General features: G+C 49.2%; 1 pseudogene; it reads left to right on the top strand.

Annotated features, from left to right (window-relative positions):
* Positions 1 to 548: 548 nt before the first annotated feature.
* On the top strand, positions 549 to 3,812 carry LOC109784904 (cytosolic sulfotransferase 10-like; annotated as a pseudogene).
* Positions 3,813 to 14,785: the final 10,973 nt, after the last annotated feature.

The following is a 14,785-nucleotide window of genomic DNA, read 5'->3' as shown; positions in this document are numbered from 1 at the left end:
TGTTAAAGTAGGACTAGCATTGCTAGCAAACACTTCCATGCCTCTGAAATTTTGGGATGAAGCTTTTTTTACTGCCACATATCTTATAAACATTCGTCCTAGCAAAGTCATCAACTTTGAGAATCCCATCACTCGTCTTTTTGGTATTTCACCAGATTACAAGTCTCTTAGAGTTTTCGGATGTGCTTGTTGGCCCAACCTCAGGCCTTATAACACACGCAAACTTGCGTTTCGTTCAAAAAAAAGTGCTTTCATAGGCTATAGCCCCATGCACAAAGGATTCAAGTGTCTTGACATCTCTACGGGACGAGTATATATCTCTAGAGACATTGTGTTTGACGAGTCAGTATCTCCTTTTGCATCACTTCATCCCAATGCCGGTGCCCTTCTCCGCCAAGATATACTTCTCCTTCCATCCATGACTCCTAGTTTTGATCAAGGGGGAGATAACAATTGTACTAACCAACATGATAATGTTCCTAGAAACAGTGCTCCTTCTGTACGTGTGCAGGTCTCTGAAGAAAACGGTGCAGCAAACGGTGTAGAAAATGGTGTTCAAAATGATCAAAACAATATGTTATTTCATGTGCAAGAAGAAGGAGCAGGCGCGGTCTTCGAGGACGATCTGGCAGCGCCTGCCACTCCTGTGCGGGAATCCTCCTCGGATCACGGGCGCGCAGCAGCCTCGGATTGGGAGCCCACCAGCCGAGAGCGACACCGCGGGCACATGCAGCGCGGGCGCATGCAGCCAACCGCTGCGGCGCGCTGCTCCCACATGCAGCCAACTGCTGCGTCAGGCTCCGGATCGGCTGCGGCTGCTGACTCTGCGGCCACAGAAGAAACGGCTACCACACAGGAGGCTACTGGATCATCTGCGGCTGATTCTGAAAACTCTCCGGGATCTTCTGCATCTAACCGGTCTGTGCATATTCCTGCACAGAGTTCAGCACGACCACAACCTGTTGCTACACGTGTCATGACTCGACTTCAAAAAGGTATTAGAAATCCTAAAAAAAGAATGGATGGCACAATACCATACGGCATGTTGTGTATTTCAGGTGAACCAGCAAAACTAAGTGATGCATTTGGAGATCCTAAATGGAAAAGAGCTATGGATGAAGAATATGGTGCACTTATGAAGAATAAAACATGGCACTTGGTACCAAATCAGAGAGGTAAAAATATTATTGATTGCAAGTGGGTTTACAGAATAAAAAGAAAAGAAGATGGCTCCATTGATAGGTACAAGGCACGTCTAGTTGTGAAAGGGTTTAAGCAAAGATATGGTATTGATTATGAGGATACATTCAGTCCGGTTGTTAAAGCTGCTACTATAAGGCTTGTGCTAGCCATTGTTGTTTGTAGGGGATGGAGTCTTAGACAGCTAGATGTTCAGAACGCGTTTCTGCATGGTGTTCTGGAAGAGGAGGTCTATATGAGGCAACCACCAGGGTATGAGAATAAACAAACACCTCATTATGTTTGCAAGCTTGATTAGGCTCTTTATGGTCTGAAGCAGTCACCTAGAGCTTGGTTCTCAAGGTTAAGTTTACAATTGAAGCATCTTGGATTTGTTCCATCCATAGCAGATACATCTCTTTTTATTTATAATAAGGCACATACAGTAATTTTTGTGCTTATATATGTTGATGATATCATAGTTGCAAGCTCATCACCAAATGCTACTAATGCTCTCTTGCGTGACTTGAGTTCAAAGTTTGCATTGAAGGATCTAGGTGACTTACACTTTTTCTTAGGCATTGAAGTTAAGAAGACTCAAGATGGCATAATGTTAAATCAGGAAAAGTATGCTACTGATCTTCTAACTTGTATGGGAATGAAGGATTGCAAACCTTCACCTACGCCATTGTCTTCTTCAGAACAGCTTTCGGCATATCAAGGAGAACCGCTTAATGAACAAGAAAGTACAAAATATATAAGTGCTGTTGGAGCTCTACAGTATTTGACTTTGACATGGCCAGACATATCATTTGCTGTAAACAAGGTTTGTCAATATTTGCATGCTCCTACCTCCACTCATTGGACATCTGTGAAAAGGATTATACGATATATTAAGCACATTGTGAGTTTGGGACTTCAGTTCAAACGTTCGAGTTCTACACTTGTTAGTGCCTTTTCTGATGCTGACTGGGCAGGATGTAGTGATGACAGAAAGTCAACTGGAGGATTTGCAGTGTTCTTTGGATCAAACCTTATTTCTTGGAAACAAGCCACAGTGTCAAGGTCAAGTACAAAGGCTGAGTATAAATCTCTAGCAAACGCAACTGCTGAAATTATTTGGGTGGAATCATTGCTTCATGAGTTAGGAATCAAGCAACATCGTACATCTTGTCTATGGTGTGACAATTTGGGTGCTACATATCTGTCTGCTAATCCAGTTTTTCATGCTAGAACCAAGCATATTGAGATAGATTTTCACTTTGTACGAGAAAGAGTTGCTGACAAGAAATTCAAGATACGATTTATTCCATCCAAGGATCAATTAGCAGATGGGTTCACTAAAGCTCTTCCAGCAAGGCCATTTGAGGAGTTCAATTTTTTTTTTGAATATAGGGTAATTTAGATTAAGGGAGGGTGTTAGAATATCTGTTTAAACTCAATTGTAATCTAAACCTCCCTCTATCTGTACTTCTCTCGTCTCCTTCTTGGACACCTCGTGTATCGATGAATCCTAGCGATCATCATAATCTTGTACGCCACGACAGGGGCGATTCCTGTCTCTCATAAATAAACACAACGCGGCTCCCATCGGGAGTAGGAACGCTTCCACCATATCAATCTTACACCCTCGACACGCGGTTCCGCCCGTTCCATCTGAGGCAGTACAGCGGGTTCTGGCTGCTGGAGGAGTTCCTCATGGCCGTTCCGACCGTCCACTCGGTCTTCGAGCCGAGGCCGTCAGACGTCCTCCTTGCCAGCTTCCCAAAGTGCGGCACCACCTGGCTCAAGGCTCTTGCCTTCACCACGCGCAACCGGACCGAGCACCCACCATGTGACCTCAACCACCCGCTCTGCCGTGGCAAACCCCACGATGTCGTCAGGTACCTGGAGATGGCGTTCGCGCAGTCGACGGACGACAGTGGAGCAGGCGACGCGTTCGCGGCGCTCCCTTCGCCACGCGTGGTCGCCACACACCTTCCCTACTCTCTCCTGCCACGGCGCATCACCGCGAAGGAGTCCGGCTGCCGGATCGTGTATCTGCCGGGACCCAAAGGATGCATTTGTTTCCTCGTGGAGTCGTGGTTCTTCGCCAAGAAAGGGGCAGCCGCCGTTGCACGAGCTCGAGCCCGAGCCCGAGCCAACGAGGACACGGACATGTAGCAGCCGCCACCGTACACATTTGAGGAGGCGTTCGAGCTGTTCTGTGACGGCATATGCGTGAGCGGCCCGCAGTGGCGCCACGTGGTGGGCTACTGGGAGATGAGCAGGAAGCGGCCGGAGAAGGTGCTCTTCCTCCGGTACGAGCAGATGCTCCGGGACCCCGTGAACCACGTGAAGAAGCTGGCGGAGTTCATGGGGTGCCCGTTCTCCGGTGAGGAGGAGGCAGTCGGGGTGGTGCAGGCCATCGTGGAGCTGTGCAGCTTCCAGAGCTTGAAGAACATGGAGGTGAACTAGAGTGGCAGCCAGGGTCCGGCGGCACACGAGTCCTTTTTCCGAAAGGGTGTGGTCGGGGACTGGAGCAACACATGACACCAGCGATGGCGGAACGGCTGGACAAGATCGTCGAGGACGCACTGCAAGGCTCGGGGTTCAGCTTCGCCGTCGCAGGGTCGTCCTCGTCAATGTGCTAGCGACATGGATGCATGGATGCATGATGTTGTACCTTCGATATATGTAGAGTCCTTTGTACGCTGTGCTTGATTTTTCATAAGTCGAAAATAAAGCTTGTCGTCGTGGCGCATTTTCCTCAAAGACAACTTCCTTGACACAAGCCACCTCCATTTTTACAAACACAATGGTGTCCAGTCCTTCGATTTTGCATCGGAATATTGGATGACAGATAAGTAGGTGGCTAGTGAATAGGGAATCAGCTTCTGGAAGACAGACAAATCAGTGTTGGCGGCCATGGCATCAATCGATGAATCAGCTTCACCATGAAAACAATCGAGTAAATGGCACTAGCGGTCACAGAACTTGTGCGGTGGGTGCACTACTCGTAAACCGAAAAAACTGGTCACAGAACTTGTGTTTCGGGTGCATATTGGTCAAAACTGACTAACTCCGTTAGTTTTTTTTACAGCAAAGCCCCTAAACTCTTTGTATGGGTTTTTTCTTGCAAAAAACACCACCATAGACGCCTACAAGGTGTTCGATGAAATGAAAGACGTCCGCGTAGTTGTTGATGTGCTACACCGGCATGCTGACTTTGTCGTCCAGCTTCTGCACCAACACCGGTGACGCAGCACGTACGCGCAGACTGGAGCACGCACACACCACGCAGCACACAGTACACTCCACGAGCACGCACACAGCACACACCACATCACGCACACACACCAGATCACGCACGCAACACACATCAAGCGCACACATCCGGCTCCCTGACTACACGCCCTCCGTAGCTCCCACACAACAACGACACGACGACTGACTTGCCCAGACACCAACGCGACGGTCCTTGTTGGAGATGACCGGCGACCGAGCGGAACTGGGCCAGGAGGCAGGAGCCCTCCGCGACGACGACCCGCGGCCCTAGAGCCAACTCTGCCGGTTGTCCCGGGACCGGGAGAAGGTGTCGTCGGCGAGCTCTTTGGGCAGGCCTGCATGTCGGCACGGCGCCAGAGCGCCCGGCGGAGCCCCTGAGCAGGTTGAGCCTGACGACGTCCACACGTCCTTGCCCCTCATCCTGACGCCAAGGACGACGTGGGTGTCGTGTCTGTCGATGTAGGCGCCCTTGTACGTGTATCGGTGTATGTGAATTTGAGCGCCTTTCTGGCGCTGGCGAGCAGCAGCTCGGCATACTCCCAGTGGCGACGGCATTCTTCCCTCTGCGCGCACGGTAGCGATACGTTGCTGCCACCATCATCGTGGTCGCTTCGCAATGTTAGGGGAGGTGGCGGTGGCAACTGGCAAGCACAGTCGCGGGTTGCCGGCGAACGACGTCGCGTTGAATAAGATGAGTTGCTGGTTCAGCGGCACCATGTTGGACAGGTTACTATGGTGAGAAGTCGTCGGCCGTGAGGCTCTTCATACCGCCCATCTCCGTCGCGACGCCACCGCCCAGCTTGTTCCACGGCACGTTTATGTACTTGAGCACCTGGATCTCCGCCAGCCACACCTCCAGGATCGCTCTGCTGGGGTGAGCGTCAGCTAGGGCCGGTCACCGAGCCCCTCCCGCACGATGGCGGGGCACCAGAACGTGGCACTGTCATCCGTCATTTCATCGAATACCTTGCCCGCGTCCACCGTGGTGTTTTTCCCGCAAGGAAAACCCGTATCAAACAGGTTAGGGGGTTTGCTGCAAAAAAAAAACTAACGGAGTCAGTCAGTTTTGACCAACTTGCACCCGAAACATAAGTTCTGTGACCAGTATTTCCGGTTTGTGAGTAGTGTGACTAAAGCGCACCCACTGCACAAGTTTTATGACAGTCAGTGCCATTTCGATAATAAAGCTTGTCATCGTGGAGCCCGTGGCCCATTGGCGGCGATGGCATCAATCGATGAAACTCAAGCGCCTTTCACCAGGAAAACAATCGTCGGCCATTCAAAGTCAACTACTCCGATCCAAATTACAAGAAAAATACTGTAATATTTTTCACTGGTTCAGTACTGATATCACAAATAGCCACAGGTGCAACCTACTGGCTACTACACTACATCACAGATGCTAATCTCGCTTGAAACCTTCAGGGTGGACGCGGTCGGGATCAGCAAGGATCGACGCGGTGGTGATCGGCGCGGCGGGGCAGTGCATCTCCTCTTAGCTTCTCCCAGCTCCATGTAAGCGTTCTTCTTGCCGGCAGCATTGATCCTCGCGACGGATTGGTGCGGCAGCGGCGGCGGCGGCGGCGGAGCAGAGCGTTTCTTTCCAACCGCTTCCTTGGTAGCGTTTGCCGACTTGACGGCGGTAGGGCCGTTTGAGATGGAAGAGATCGGCGCGGATCGGCATGCCGACGGAGAGGCAGATGACTTGTCGGGAATTCTCACGCTCGCTACGCCGGAAACCTTCATGGTGGACGAGGTCAGGGTCCTCATCGTCCTCTTCGGAGCTTCTCCTAGGTCCAAGTAAGCGATCTTCTTGCCGGCAACATTGGTTGTGGCGATTCTGGCGAACGGGATGAGCGCGGGTCGGTGCGGCGGCGGCGGCGGAGCAAAGCGTTTGTTTGCTACCCCTTCCTTTGTAGCGTTGGCCCGGTTCGTGGTGACAGCACCGGTTGACGTGGAGGAGATCAGCGCCGATTGGCGTGGCGATGGCGACGGTGGCGCGAAGGACTTCCTTGCAACTCTCTCCCTCGCCGCGTTGACGGCCTTCCTGCGGCGCTCGAGATCATGACAGATCTGGTCGTGCATCGTCATGAGAGCGGGCGTGTGCTGAAGGTTGCGGAGGAAGGACAGGAGGGATCGGCGAGGGATTTGTGAGTTGCCGGGAAGCCCCTAGCTAGGCTTATATCTGGCGGAGGGTCGCCGAGGTGGAGTCGGACTCGAGGAGAGATGCGTGCGTGCCAAGCACTGCGTGAACAAGGAGGAATCGAGTTGCAAAGCTTCATCTTGGAGCGATGCGTACGTACGTACGTACACGAATTATGTAGCCTTTCCGTTGAAGATGCACAGTTTATTTCAGAGCCTTGTGGACGTCCAGCAGCTAGGAGTCTTGAGAGACTTGATAAACGTTTTTCCCCGAAACCTAGGAGCGCTCTTGGCGGCGACTAGGGTTTCGACGTAACTTCGCGGCGGCCGCAGATCTCATCGGCGGAGCGCTTGGGGAATTCGTCGGGGGCCTGATGGCGACGTCCGCCTTCTCTGGCAGCGGGCAGAAAGAGCAAGGGGCCTTGTCCCCTAGATCGGCAAGGGCGAAACTCGAGGAAGCACTGGGGAAACTAGACATATCTGAAGAAGAAGCAAAACCACTGATCCTAGATGATCGAGTGGAGGAGGGGACGGAGAAGTGGCTCCTGGCTGGTAAAATCCTTCACAAGAACCAATTCCACATCCATACCATTACCAATGCGCTTCGTCCAGCATGGGGGAATCCGAGAGGGCTTCGTTCTCGTTCGGTTGGACCCAATATGTTCGTCGCTGAGTTTGAGAACCAGAGGGACAGAGACCGTGTTTGGGGAGGATCACCGTGGCATCTTAATAAAAAACGCGGTGATTCTCGCCGAATTTGAGGACCACATGAGACCAGATGAGTTGAAGTTCGACCGGCTTCAGGTTTGGGCCAGGATCTTAAATTTGCCATACAATCTGAAAGATGATGCTTGGCCCCTACCTATCGCTCGGCAACTTGACAAGAACGTACAAATTGCCAAGTTTGATCATGTTGGAGGTTATCTCCGAGCAAGGGTCACAATTGAGGTGGATAAACCTTTGAGGAGAGGGATCCTTATAGATTCGGCTAGGAGAAAGAAGGTTGACCCATATGATATTCAATACGAACAGATTCCGTACTTCTGTCTCTCTTGTGGCCAACTAGGGCATTCAGATATCTACTGCCCGACGCCTGGCACCCGTGATGCTAATGGTGATCATTCTTTCGGGTCCAAGCTTAGAGCACCTGAGGATTACAAGTTTGCAGCGTCTAGCAAAGGCTCTACCAAGGAGCAGCCCTTGGAACCGAACAACAAGGATGCAACAAAGAATTCAAGCAGCAAGACGGATGCTGGGGATGAAGTCACGTCTCAGATCAAGCCCAGGAGCCAGTCCAAGCGCAAAGAAGCTCCGAATCAAGTTTATAGGCCAGTGGCAAAAACTCTCTTACTTCTTACCTCGGGTCAGAATGGGGACGTCACCGACACTAGCGAGAACCCTGCTGCAGATGATGGCACTGATGGGGAAGGACATGTGCTTGAACGTGAGTCAAAGAAGAAGAGGCCTACACCAGAGAATTCGGCAGAGACCGCGCCGCGGTCCTGCCCAGCCCAATGAGTTGTATCAGTTGGAACTGTCGGGGGCTTGGGAACCCCGAGACAGTTCGAGAGCTTCGCAGCATTTTGAAGCAAGAAGGCCCCTCCCTACTCTTCGTTATGGAGACGAAGATTAGAGGAAAACATGTGGAGAAATTACAGCATAACCTTGGTTTTAATGGCTGTTTTGCCGTTGATAACGTAGGTCTGAGTGGTGGAATTGGCCTTTTTTGGTCAAGAGATGTCACAGTTGAACTCAAGAACTACAGTGTTAATCACATTGATGTACTAGTGCGTAATTCGGATCAAAACTCTCCTGAGTGGAGATTTATTGGTTTCTACGGTGCGCCAAGAGCGGAGGACAGAAACTATAGATGGACTGCATTGCGTACTCTTCATGCTCTTCCGCACTCGGTGTGGCTCTGTATGGGAGACTTCAATGAAACCTTGTACGCTTCTGAACATTTTAGTAATCATGCTAGACCCAAGGGCCGAATGGGTGCGTTTCGTGAGGTTACTGATGAGTGTTCTTTTCAAGATTTGGGGTGGTCCGGGTGTGCCTATACCTGGGACAACCGCCAATTTGGTGATTCTAATGTAAAGGCGAGATTGGATCGGGCTTTTGCTAATGAAGAATTCCGGCAACGTTATGAATATACCCGAGTTAAACACCTAACTTCTGTGGAATCTGACCATTGTTTCGTTGTTGTGGAAATAAGATTAACATTAACAGGGAGGAGCCGTCCGGTGAAACAGTTCAAATATGAGAATGTATAGCAAACTCATGTTGATTATGACAGTATTGTGGCGGAGGCCTGGCGCGGCCTGCCGCATAGGCCAGGCATGCAGGGGGTGGCTGACTCCCTTGATCATATTCGGCGCACTCTGGCTCCATGGGGTGCGAAGGAGTTCGGGAGGTACGCCAACTACAGAAAAAAATTGAATAAAATTAGGAGCTCGTCCTTGGGACGCGGTCCTGGTGATGAGGAATGACACATTGTTAATCAGTTAAGAGAAGCCCTTCACCAAGAGGAGATTTGGATGCGGCAACGTTCACGTGTGCCCTGGCTTCGAGAAGGAGATCGCAATACCTCCTACTTCCAAGCACAAGCAGCCCAACGTGAACGTATAAACCGAATTGTCGGTCTCCGGCGACAAGATGGGTCTGTTTGTGTTGATGCAAGTGAGGATAAGTGTGAGGTGCAATCTTTCTACCAAAATCTGTATGAATCAGATGGATTTCATGATCCAAGTGATCTACTACATTATGTCCCGGTTAAAGTCACTTCGGACATGAATGTTGTTCTTGATAAACCTTTTGTTGCGGCCGAGGTCAAGGAGGCTCTATTTCAAATGCACCTTCAAAGGCTCCTGGTGTAGATGGATTTACTGCGGGGTTTTATCAACGTCATTAGGATCTTCTGAAAGATGATGTTACAGTAGCCATTCTAGACTTTCTGAATGGAGGGGAGCTGCCTGCGGGTATCAATGATACTACCATTACTTTAATCCCAAAGGTACGACACCCCCAGACAATTTCTCAATATCGCCCAATCGCTCTCTATCCGATATTATACAAGATTGCTGCTAAAGTGATTACTAACCGAATGAGATGCCATATGGAGTCGATAATCAGCGAGGAACAAAGTGTGTTTGTGCCAAATCGTTTGATCACAGATAATGTATTAGTTGCATATAAAAGTGTGCATACTATGAGACGACGTAAGAAGGGGAAGAACTTCTCTTGTGCGGTCAAGCTAGATATGATGAAGGCTTATGACCGGGTCGAGTGGCATTATTTGGAGGCCATAATGATAAAACTGGGTTTCAGTATCATTGTTAGACTAATTATGAAGTGTGTTTCGTCGGTCAGATTCTCAGTGAAGGTGAATGGGGAGCTTTTGCCCTATTTCACTCCTTCTAAAGGATTGCGGCAGGGCGATCTAGTATCCCCATACTTGTTTCTGTTATGTGCAGAAGGTTTTTCCTCTCTACTCAAGTACTATGATGGTGGCTTTGTGGATAGAGGGATTCGAGTCAGCTATAAATCACCCTGGGTGAGTCATCTGTTGTTCGCCGATGACAGTCTTATTTTCATCAGTGCAACCCAACAAAGTGCAGCAAGATTAAACGCAATCCTTGAGATTTATGGGAGTGCCTCCGGTCAGCGTATAAACAGAGATAAAAGTGCCATTTTTTTAGCACTAACACATCGGAGCCGGTGCGGCAGCTTCTGAAAACTACCTTAGACATTTATGTCGAGGCGTTTAGCGAGAGATATCTTGGTCTTCCGACAGCTGTGCGCCGTATAACCAGTGGCACCTTTGCTCACATTGGAGATAGAGCTCGAGTTAAGATGCAAGGATGGCCAGAAAGGTTGCTGGCATGCGTGGGTAGAGATGCTTTGATGAAGTCTGTAGTTCAAGCACTTCCAACATACAGCATGACAACCTTCCTGTTAAACAAAAAAGTATGCAAGAGCATTACTTCACCAATGGCAAAATTCTTCTGGAGTAGCTCTTTGGAGAAGAAAGCAATGCATTGGGTTGCTTGGGATAAGATTGCGATGCCGAAGTGCAAAGGGGGCATGGGATATCGAGACATGCACCTGTTTAACTTGGCTCTGTTGGGAAACACGGCTGGCGATTTTTAACCACGCCGGACTCCTTGTGTGCTCAAGTTTTAAAGGGCCGTTACTTCCCGGACGTGGACTTCATGCAGGCAGTTATTCCAAAAACTGCATCAGCTACATGGCGAGCAATTATTGCCGGAAGGGAAGCACTACGGGCTGGACTGATCAAACGAGTTGGTGATGGTTCATCAATTTCGGTTTGGGATGACATGTGGATTCCTGGAACCACGACCATGAAACCAATGCCGAGACCAGAAAATACAGTGATTGAAAATGTCTCCGAGCTTATTGATCAGGAGAACTGGACATATGGAATCAGCAGTTGGTAAGAGATACCTTCATCTTGACAGACGCAAATGCTATATTAAATATCCCAATTCGGCAAGGTGGAGGTGATGATTTTCTAGCTTGGGCTTTTCAGAAGATAGGCAACTACACTGTTAAATCGGCGTATTGTGCTCTCGCGAATCAAAAAGAGTGCTTAGCTCTAGATGAAGGGACGGCTACCGGCACCTCAACGAGCGATCAACAGATGTGGAGTGCACTTTGGAAGCTGAATGTCGTACCCAAGGTGAGAGTGTTCTGGTGAAGGGTTTTGCGTGGCATACTCCCGGATGAACAAACACTACGGACATGGCATATTAGCGATTTGAGCAGATGCAAAATCTGCCACGTGATGGAGGAAGACCTCAAGCATGCCTTGATTCACCGTGCTCATGCTAATTGTTTCTGGAATGTGGCTTTGCGTTGGTTTGACCTCCGGCTACCTCAACTTCACCCAGTTTCATGGGCCAAGGAAATTATGTGTGATCCTCGCTTCTCGGACAAGGACAGGCCACTGATCATCACCATTATGTGGTCTATTTGGCACTCTCGTAACAAGTTAAAGCACGAGGAGGAGGAGTCGGATCCAACAACTTGTATGCGTGTGACTAGGGAGGCGCTTGCACTACTTGAGTTACCACGGAAACATACACTGGTCATGTCGGGTCATGGCTGGAGACCACCTGAAACGGGGTTAGTCAAGATCAATACAGATGCATGGTGCAATATCTATTGACACAACTACTGCTGGTGCAGGTGGAGTTGCAAGGTCTAATAATAGGCTGCTGGGTGCATGGTGCAAACCATACACTGGTATTACGGATCCTCTTATCGCTGAGGCAATGGCGCTGCGTGATGGTGTGCTTTTCGCCAAACTTCGAGGTTACACACATGCGATAATGGAGGTGGACTGCCTGGAGATGGTTAATCTCTGGAATACTCGCCACAACTCTCGTTCGATTGTGGCTCCTATCTTAGTTGAAATTGGAGAGCTTGTTAGTGATTTTTCTCTTTTTGTAATCCAACATGTAATAAGGTCAGCAAACGTTCTAGCGCATCTATGTGCAAAGCGTGCTTGCACATTGAATGTGACGGAAAGCTGGCTCGAAGACAACCCTGGTTTTCTCCTGACCAGCTTATTAACTGATTGTCGGGAGAATGCCTTCGTTTGAATAAAGCTCTCTACATTGCCTGCAAAAAAAAGAGCCTTGTTAGGTGTAAAATCGTTGCCCTGCATACGTGAAGAGTCAGCTTGTTATAGGGGTGCAAAAAAAAATTTGCCGCTACAATATGTTGGCATATTTACATTCGATCCTTGTTTACTCGGTGTCATCTTGAACTCGCAAAACTTTCGTACTAGGAGCATCTCCAATAAATCCCATAAAAACTCCCCCTGAAAGTAGTTTTATCGGGTGTTCTTTTAATTACCAAATCTGATACACGTACATGTACGTGTGTAAATTAACTGCTGAGTAAATGAGCAGTTTTTTGATTAATTTAATCCAGAAAATAATCATGAACATGACATAGATAGAATTAACAACATACTGATTATGATTTAGATAAGCACGTACTACGCAAATAGCAGACACGTCTACACATAATGCTAGTATGGCTAACATATAAATAAACAGGAGCAGGATAAATGAGTATACTCTCCAGTAGGCCAGGCAGAAGCCACGGCGGCAGTGGTGGCAGCAATGGCGTGAATTTTTTTTGATTGAATATATTAGCAATTTTTTGATTGAATTAATCAAAAAAATAATCATGAGCATGGCATTGACAGTATTAAACACGTGCTGATATTTGACCACATAAGCACGTACTAGATGCATATCAGAAAGATCTACACAAATAGTTAGTACGGCCAACACAAAGATAAACATGAGCGGGTTAAATGAGTTATACCCTCTAGTCGACAGGTCAAAGCCGCGGCCGTGGCGGCATTCTTCTCGGCTTCAGTGGACCTGTTGATGACGAAGGAGACAAGGACATAGATGAATGGCGGCGAGGTCAATAGAGTGCTCACGATTGTTCAAGGTCCCTAGTAGCTGGTCATAGGCCTCAAAGAATGCCTCCTCCTCATCTTGCTGCTCACTATAATTGATGCCATTGGCCTGGACAGAGAGTATGATTTTATTTTGTGTGTCTTCCATTGAGCACAAGCTGGAAAAGCTTGGTGTTGGCGTCTCCCTCCTTGAGCCAGCGAACACGGGAGTGTTGGCGTGCAGTTGTTCTTTCTAGTGAGGCCAAGCCTAGAACAACTAGCTTAAGCATGCGTCTTAACCATAGCTCACCAGCAGAGAGTTGCCGCCACTCCATAGCCACGTCAAGCCGCATGATGACTATGTTGGCGATAGCTATTTGAAGTTTAACGTGCCCCACATTTCTCTGTCCCCAGGCTTGTAGAGCAAACATTGTGTTACGCAACAGCGCATCCAGACGCTTGAACAAATCAGTACTAAGATAACTACAAGTTCAAGGCTCGCGAACTGCCTCCTCAAAGCCCTCCAGCTTGCACCAAAACAGCTCAAATCAAAACCTCCTCTTTGGTTGGTAAGCACTATTGAGAGAAAGCAAAAGGGATGCATGGTCATAGACCGAGTGGACAAAGCTTGCAAGAGATTGTCAGGGTGCAGGTGTTCCCAATCAATCGACGCAAGGACCATGTCAATCATGGTCAGCGTAGGTGTATCCCTTTCATTGCTCCATGTATATTGCCGGCCATGCATGTAAATCTCCCTTAATTCATGTTCGTCCACAAATGTACGCGATCTGTTCATAGTCTGACGATCCAGATTAATGTTGCTTTTCTCAGAGGCTCTCAAGATCATATTGAAGTCGCCAAGCACGAGCCACGGTCCAGAGCACGCAGCATGACGAGCCCTAAGATCCAAGAGGTATTCGACTTTGTTAGGAAAGCTCCACGGCCCATAGACAACTGAGATCCACCAAGAGCTTCCGTTGATCTCATTCACCTTGTGAGTAAGGAAGTTTGTGTCATACGAGAAGCTGTCCATAGACAGAGCAGTGGGGTCCGAGGAACCAGTATACCTCCAGAAGATTGAGTAGCAGGCAAGAACTAGAAGTCGGCAAACGCAGGACCAAGAAATTGCATGACCATGAAAGCATCAAATGTCTTCAATTTGGTTTCTTGTAGACAGGCAAGGTTTATTTACTCTCATCGTGCTAATGAACTCCCTCAAGGCTTTAGGTTTCGTAGGATTATGCAATCCACACACGTTCCAGCACAACATCTCGGGATGCGTTTCTGCTCCGGTGCTCCCCCCCTGGGCTGAACGCGAGGGGGAGAAACACAAGGACGGCTGAGATCTGTCAAAAACGATTCGTGAAGAGGGGCACGATCGTCTTTTTATGTCCGTGTAGAGCGCGCGTAGAGCCCGGTACGAGCCCGCACCGGCCCGATTACTTTTGTACGCTGAGGGTATACACGTATTATACGTGGGCGTTTCGGTTTCCCTTGTCACGTGCCCGTTGTCACGTGCGGCGGTCGTGGGCTAGCCACGCGCCACGCCACGCACGAAAAATTCCAAAAACGTCCCATCCTATAAGAAGGGAGGGGAACCACCACCGGCCGCATCCGCCCACCATTTCCCCCCAAATCGGCTCACTCCCTCCTCCCTCCTTGGCGCATCGTCTCCCCCTCGTCTCCATCGCCCCGCCACCTCACCTACTCGCTCAACCCCACCGCCTCCCTCTCTCCAGCGGGTTCTCTCAGGCTTCG

The sequence above is a fragment of the Aegilops tauschii genome, chromosome 6 (assembly GCF_002575655.3).
Source record: "Aegilops tauschii subsp. strangulata cultivar AL8/78 chromosome 6, Aet v6.0, whole genome shotgun sequence".
In the NCBI taxonomy this organism is placed as follows: domain Eukaryota; kingdom Viridiplantae; phylum Streptophyta; class Magnoliopsida; order Poales; family Poaceae; genus Aegilops; species Aegilops tauschii.
Note: the sequence above shows the minus strand (reverse complement) of the source record. Positions and strands in the feature narration are given on the sequence as shown.